Source organism: Balaenoptera physalus (assembly GCF_965194825.1).
Source record: "Balaenoptera physalus genome assembly, chromosome: 9".
Lineage (NCBI taxonomy): Eukaryota > Metazoa > Chordata > Mammalia > Artiodactyla > Balaenopteridae > Balaenoptera > Balaenoptera physalus.
Window position 1 is genome coordinate 71,818,166 of NC_138888.1, and position 7,096 is coordinate 71,825,261.

Genomic DNA, 7,096 nt, shown 5'->3' on the forward strand with positions numbered 1-7,096 from the left:
TACTGGTGAGATTGGGCAGCCTTGTCTTGTTCCTGATCTTAGTGGAAATGGTTTCAGTTTTTCACCATTGATAATGATGTTGGCTGTGGATTTGTCATATATGTCCTTTATTAAGTTGAGGTAAGTTCCCTCTATGCCTACTTTCTGGAGACTTTTTATCAGAAATGGGTGTTGAATTTTGTTGAAAGGTTTTTCTGCATCTATTGAGATTATCATATGGTTTTTTCCCTTCAGTTTGTTAATATGGTGTATCACACTGATTGATTTGCGTATATTGAAGAATCCTTGCATTCCTGTGATAAACCCCACTTGATCATGGTGTATGATCATTTTAATGTGCTGCTGGATTCTGTTTGCTAGTATTTTGTTGAGGATTTTTGCATCTATGTTCATCAGTGATATTGGCCTGTAGTTTTCTTTTTTTGTAACATCTTTATCTGTTTTTGCTATAAGGGTGATGGTGGCCTCATTGAATGAATTTGGGAGTGTTCTTCCCTCTGCTATATTTTGGAAGAGTTTGAGAAAGATAGGTATTAGTTCTTCTCTAAATGTTTGAAAGAATTCACCTGTGAAGCTATCTGGTCCTGGGCTTTTGTTTGTTGGAAGATTTTTAATCACAGTCTCAATTTCAGTGCTTGTGATTGGTCTGTTTATATTTTCTATTTCTTCTTGGTTCAGTCTCAGAAGGTTGTGCTTTTCTAAGAATTTGTCCATTTCTTCCAGAATGTCCATTTCATTGGCGTATAGTTGCTTGTAGTAATCTCTCATGATCCTTTGTATTTCTGCAGTGTCACTTGTTATTTCTCCTTTTTCATTTCTAATTCTGTTTTTGTTTTAAACTTTAAAATTTTTTTTCATTTTTATTTATTTATTTTTTATTTTTTGTTGCGATGGGTCTTCGTTGCTGTGCACGGGCTTTCTCTAGTTGTGGAGAGCAGGCGCTATTCTTCATTATGGTGTACGGGCTTCTCTGCAGTGTCTTCTCTTCTTGTGGAGCATGGGCTCTAGGAGCGCAGGCTTAGTAGTTGTGGCTCGCGAGCTCTAAAGTGCAGGCCCAGTAGTTGTAGCGCACGGACTTAGTCATTCTGCGGCATGTGGGATCTTCCCCTATCCCCTACATGGGCAGGTGGATTCTCTTAACCACTGCGCCACCAGGGAGGCCCCTCTAATTCTGTTGATTTGAGACTTCTCCCTTTTTTCCTTGATGAGTCTGGCTAATGGTTTATCAATTTTGTTTATCTTCTCAAAAAACCAGCTTTTAGTTTTATTGATCTTTGCTATCATTTCCTTCATTCCTTTTTCATTTATTTCTGATCTGATCTTTATGATTTGTTTCCTTCTGCTAACTTTGGGGTTTTTTTGCTCTTCTCTCTCTAATTGCTTTAGGTGTAAGGTTAGGTTGTTTATTTGAGATGTTTCTTGTTTCTTGAGGTAAGATTGTATTGCTATAAACATCCCTCTTAGAACCGCTTTTGCTACATCCCATAGGTTTTGGGTCGTTGTGTTTTCATTGTCATTTGTTTCTAGGTATTTTTTGATTTCCTCTTTGATTTCTTCAGTGATCTCTTGGTTATTTAGTAGCACATTGTTTAGCGTACATGTGATTGTATTTTTTACAGTTTTTGTCCTGTAATTGATATCTAGTCTCATAGCATTGTGGTTGGAAAAGATACTTGATACAATTTCAATTTTCTTAAATTTACCAAGGCTTGATTTGTGACCCAAGATATGATCTATCCTGGAGAATGTTCCATGAGCACTTGAGAAGAAAGTGTATTCTGTTGTTTTTGGATGGAATGTCCTATAAATATCAGTTAAGTCCATCTTGTTTAATATGTCATTTAAAGCTTGTGTTTCCTTATTTATTTTCATTTTTGTTGATCTGTCCGTTGGTGAAAGTGGGGTGTTAAAGTCCCCTACTATGATTGTGTTACTGTCAGTTTCCTCTTTTATGGCTGTTAGCATTTGCCTTATGTATTGAGGTGCTCCTATGTTGGGTGCATAAATATTTACAGTTGTTATATCTTCTTCTTGGATTGGTCCCTTGATCATTATGTAGTGCCTTCTTTGTCTCTTGTAATAGCCTTTATTTTAAAGTCTATTTTGTCTGATATGAGAATTGCTACTCCAGCTTTCTTTTGATTTCCCTTTACATGGAATATCTTTTTCTGTCCTCTCACTTTCCGTCTGTGTATGTCCCTAGGTCTGAAGTGGGTCTCTTGTAGACAGCATATATACAGGTCTTGTTTTTGTATCCATTCAACCAGTCTGTGTCTTTTGGTGGGAGCATTTCATCCATTTACATTTTAGGTAATGATTGATATGTATGTTCCTATTAGCATTTTCTTAATTGTTTTGGGTTTGTTATTGTAGGTCTTTTCCTTCTCTTGTGTCTCCTGCCTAGAGAAGTTCCTTTAGCATTTGTTGTAAAGCTGGTTTGGTGGTGCTGAATTCTCTTAGCTTTTGCTTCTCTGTAAAGGTTTTAATTTCTCTGTCGAATCTGAATGAGATCCTTGCTGGGTAGAGTAATCTTGGCTGTAGGTTTTTCCCTTTCATCAGTTTAAATATGCCCTGCCCCTCCCTTCTGGCTTGCAGAGTTTCTGCTGAAAGATTAGTGGTTAACCTTATGGGGATTCCCTTGTATGTTAATTGTTGCCTTTCCCTTGCTGCTTTGAATATTTTTTCTTTGTTTTTAATTTTTAATAGTTTGATTAATATGTCTTGGCATGTTTCTCCTTGGATTTATCCTTTATAGGACTCTCTGTGCTTCCTGGACTTGATTGACTATTTCCTTTCCCATGTTAGGGAAGTTTTCAACTATAATCTCTTCAAATATTTTCTCAGTCCCTTTCTTTTTCTCTTCTTCTTCTGGGACCCGTATAATTTGAATGTTGGTGCATTAAATGTTGTCCCAGAGATCTCTGAGACTGTCCTCAATTCTTTTCATTCTTTTTTCTTTATATTGCTCTGTGGCAGTTACTTCCACTATTTTATCTTCCAGGTCATTTATCCGTTCTTCTGCCTCAGTTTTTCTGCTACTGATTCCTTCTAGAGAATTTTTAATTTTATTTATTGTGTTGTTCATCATTGTTCGTTTGCTCTTTAGTTCTTCTAGGTCCTTGTTAAACGTTTCTTGTATTTTCTCGATTCTATTTCTAAGATTTTGGATCATCTTTACTATCATTACTCTGAATTCTTTTTCAGGTAGACTGCCTATTTCTTCTTCATTTGTTTGTCCTGGAGGGTTTTTACCTTGCTCCTTCATCAGCTGTGTGTTTCTCTGCCTCTCATTTTGCTTAACTTACTGTGTATGGGGTCTCCTTTTCACAGGCTGCAAGTTCATAGTTCCCGTTGTTTCTGGTGTTTGCTCCCAGTGGGTAAAGTTGGTTCAGTGGGTTGTGTAGGCTTCCTGGTGGAGGGGACTGGTGCCTGTGTTCTGGTGGATGAGGCTGGATCTTGTCTTTCTGGTGGGCAGGACCACGTCTGGTAGTGTGTTTTGGGGTGTCCGTGAACTTAGTATAGTTTTAGGCAGCCTCTCTGCTAATGAGTGGGGCTGTGTTCCTGTCTTGCTAGTTGTTTGTCTTGGGCTGTCCAGCACTGGAGTTTGCCCGTCGTTGATTGGAGCTGGGTCTTAGCATTGACACAGAGATCTTTTGGAGAGCTCTCTCTGATTGATATTACGTGGGGCCAGGAACTCTCTGCTGGTCCAGTGTCCTGAACTCTGCTCTCCCACCTCATAGGCTCAGGCCTGACACCTGGCCGGAGCACCAAACACCTGTCAGCCACACGGCTTATGGTTGAAGGACACTTCCTCAGATTATCTATCTTCTCTTGTCAGATTCCGAGCTTCCTTAGCAGTGTTCCGGTTATAGTCTGACTTCTCACTATAGATTTGCCATACAATTCAGCAATTGCACTCCTTGGTATTGACTCAAAAAGTTGAAAACTTACATCCACACAAAAACCTGCTTGAGGGCTTCCCTGGAGGCACAGTGGTTAAGAATCTGCCTGCCAATGCAGGAGACACGTTTCGAGCTGAGCCCTGGTCTGGGAAGATCCCACATGCTGTGGAGCATCTAAGCCCGTGCGCCACAACTACTGAGCCTGGTCTCTAGAGCCCGTGAGCCACAGCTACTGAAGCCCGCGCGCCTAGAGCCTGTGCTCTGCTATAAGAGAAGCCACCGCAATGAGAAACCCACGCACTGCAACAAAGTGTAGCCCCCACTTGCCACAACTAGAGAGAAAGCCCGCGTGCAGCAGCGAAGACCCAACACAGCCAAAAATAAATACATAAAATAAATAAATTAAGAAACAAAAAAAACAAAAAAACCTGCTTGAGTGCTGAGGCACCTTCCAGTCACTGTCCGGATGATTTTTTTTAATGTAATCCCTCTTGGCGCTGGTGTAGCTGATCTGGGTCTCGGTCTGCGCTGCTGCAGCAGTGGCGAATCTGGCCCCTGCAGGTGGTTGCTGCGGGGGCCGTGGCACCCACGCTGCTGCCGCTGCCCAGCTCACTATGGGCCCCGTGGCTGCAGGCGGCACCGGGGGGCCAGGACGCATGGCTCGGGGGGATGGCTTCGGCAGTTTCGGTCTGGATGGAGAGGCTGTGCAGGGGGGCCGCGGGGCCCTGCGACATGCTGGTGGTCTGGTGGGGTGAGTTGGACTCTTCCAAATCCTCGCAGTAGATCATGCCATTCTGTGAGACTTGGATGCTGTGGGCGCAGCCCATCCCTCGGCCAGCCTGGGCTCTCATTTGTGTTCCACTGGCCTACTTGTTTTTCCCTGGGATAATTCTACGCTATCATATGTGCTATAATTTTATGAGTCTTTATATTTAGTAGAGCAGATCTTCCTACCTCCTTTTTCTTTCTCAAGAGTGCCTTGATTCTTTACACATCTGTATAATTATCAGAATCAGCTTGTTGAGTTACACACAGACGCATACAATACTTACTGTAATTTTGATTGAGATTGCATTGAATCCACAAGTCAATACAGAGAGAACTGGTAGTTTAATAAAACTGAGCCTTCCAATGGATGGACCTGAAATCCTCCCATGAGGCTACCATGCTGTAAGAAAGTCAAGTACATGGGGAAACCACAAGTAGATGTTCCTGTCAGCAGTACTAACTTCAAGTCCTCCCAGCCCAGGGGCCGGGCATGTGAGTGAACAAATCCTCAGATAATTCCAGTGCCCAACTATAGGGTCATTCCCAGCCTTCAAGTGTTCCCAGCTTAGGCTCTAGACATCATGAAGCAGAGACAAGACTTTTTTTCCTTTTCTGAATTCCTTACCCACAGAAAATGGGTCAAAATAAAGTGACTGTTATTTTAAACACCTAAGTTTGGTGGTTTGTTGTATAACAATAATAAATAGTAATAGATAAGTCTTCAATTTCTCTCAATACAGTTGTATAATTTTTCACTAAAGGTCTTGCACATGTTTGTTAGATTGACTCCTAAGTGTTTGATAAAGTTATATATCATTGTAAATAACATATATTTTCATATTTATTGATCATGGGATACATTGTTTTATTTAGTTTTTAACAGCTTAATTGAATTGATATTTAAGAATTGATTCTGAACTCAACAACTTTATTAAACTCTCCTATTAATTTAAAAAAAACTTGTGCACATTTAAAAAAATTTTCCATGTATACTCTTTCTTGTGGTAATTTATTGGCTCACATAACTGAAAAGTTCAAGATAGTTTTGTTAGACATGGCTGGGTCCATGTATACTCTTATCACCTATAAATTCTGCCAATTTTATCTCTTCCTTTTTAATACATGTAAAATGGATGATATTTATTTATTTTTCTTGCATGATTTTTCTGGCTAGGCTCTCCAATACAATGGTGACGATCTCTAATATAGTGGTGTTGGCCAAAAAACTTGTCCTATTCCTGATCTGAAAGACTAATATTTTACTATAGGTTTGTTGTGGGTTTATTGTAGGGTTAGGAAGTTATTTTTTTATTTTTAGTTTACTAGGAGTTTTTATTAAATGTTTAAAAAGCTATTTAATGCTTATTCTTCATGTATTTAGATAAACATACATTTTCTATACATTTCTGGGTTTGCTTTGCAGATATTTTGCTTAGACTTTTTGAATTTATGTTTATGATAGGCCTGCAGTTTTACTTTCTTGTCTGTCTTTGGTTTTGGTATCAATGCTATACTAGCTTCATAAAATAAACAGAGAAATATTCCCTCTTTTTTTATTCTCCAAAAGAGTTTGTAAAAATGGAAATGTTTGTAAATGTTTGTTCTTTCAGTATTTGGTAGACATCATGTTTAAAATAATCTGGCCCTGGTGTTTTATTTTGTGTGTAAAGATTTGTAATTCTGGAGTAAATTTTTTTAATCAATAGAGGAAAAGTCAGGATTTCTATTTCTTCTTGAAGTAGTGTGTAAATTTATATATTTTTAGAGAATATTTCATTTTACCTATATTTTAAGTGGTCTATTTGGTACAGATTCTTTGAAGTTTGTGGACATTTGCTTTATGGCCTAACATTTTTCAATGTTTACAAGTTAACAAAAAGTTGTTCATTATATTCTTTTATTATCTTTATAATCCATGCTGCAAACGTGGAGTTATAATCTTTTTAGTTCTTAATACTGTTTATTTGTGCCTTCTCTATTTTGTTCTTGATAAATCTTGCAAGAGATGTATCAATTCTACTAGACTTAGCAAAAAAGGAAGCAAACGTTTAGTTATTAGATTTACTCTAATGTGTCACTGTTTTGTATTTAATTAATTTTTGCTCATATTTATTCCATTTATTCTATTTTCTTTGGGGTTTATTACATTATTTTCTTTTTCTAGCTTTTTAAGTTGATGCATAGGTCACTTATTTCAACTTATTTATTTTAATACAAACATGTAAGGCTTCACATTTTTCCAAGTGTCATTTCCAAGTTTGATAAGTGTTTTTCATGATTGTGCATTTTTTATTATTTTAACATTTCTTTGATATGTGTATTATTTACAAGCATATATTTCAATTTCCTAATACAAGTGTGTTTTTAGTTACTACTTTCTTCTCAATTTCTAACTTAATTTTGTTGTTATAAAGTGTGGTCTTCAT

General features: G+C 38.0%; 1 long non-coding RNA gene across 2 annotated transcripts in view; it reads left to right on the forward strand.

Annotated features, from left to right (window-relative positions):
• The window catches only part of LOC309666536, a 347,146-nt gene that overhangs the window by 188,252 nt on the left and 151,798 nt on the right, over positions 1 to 7,096 (forward strand). The window lies entirely within an intron of this gene.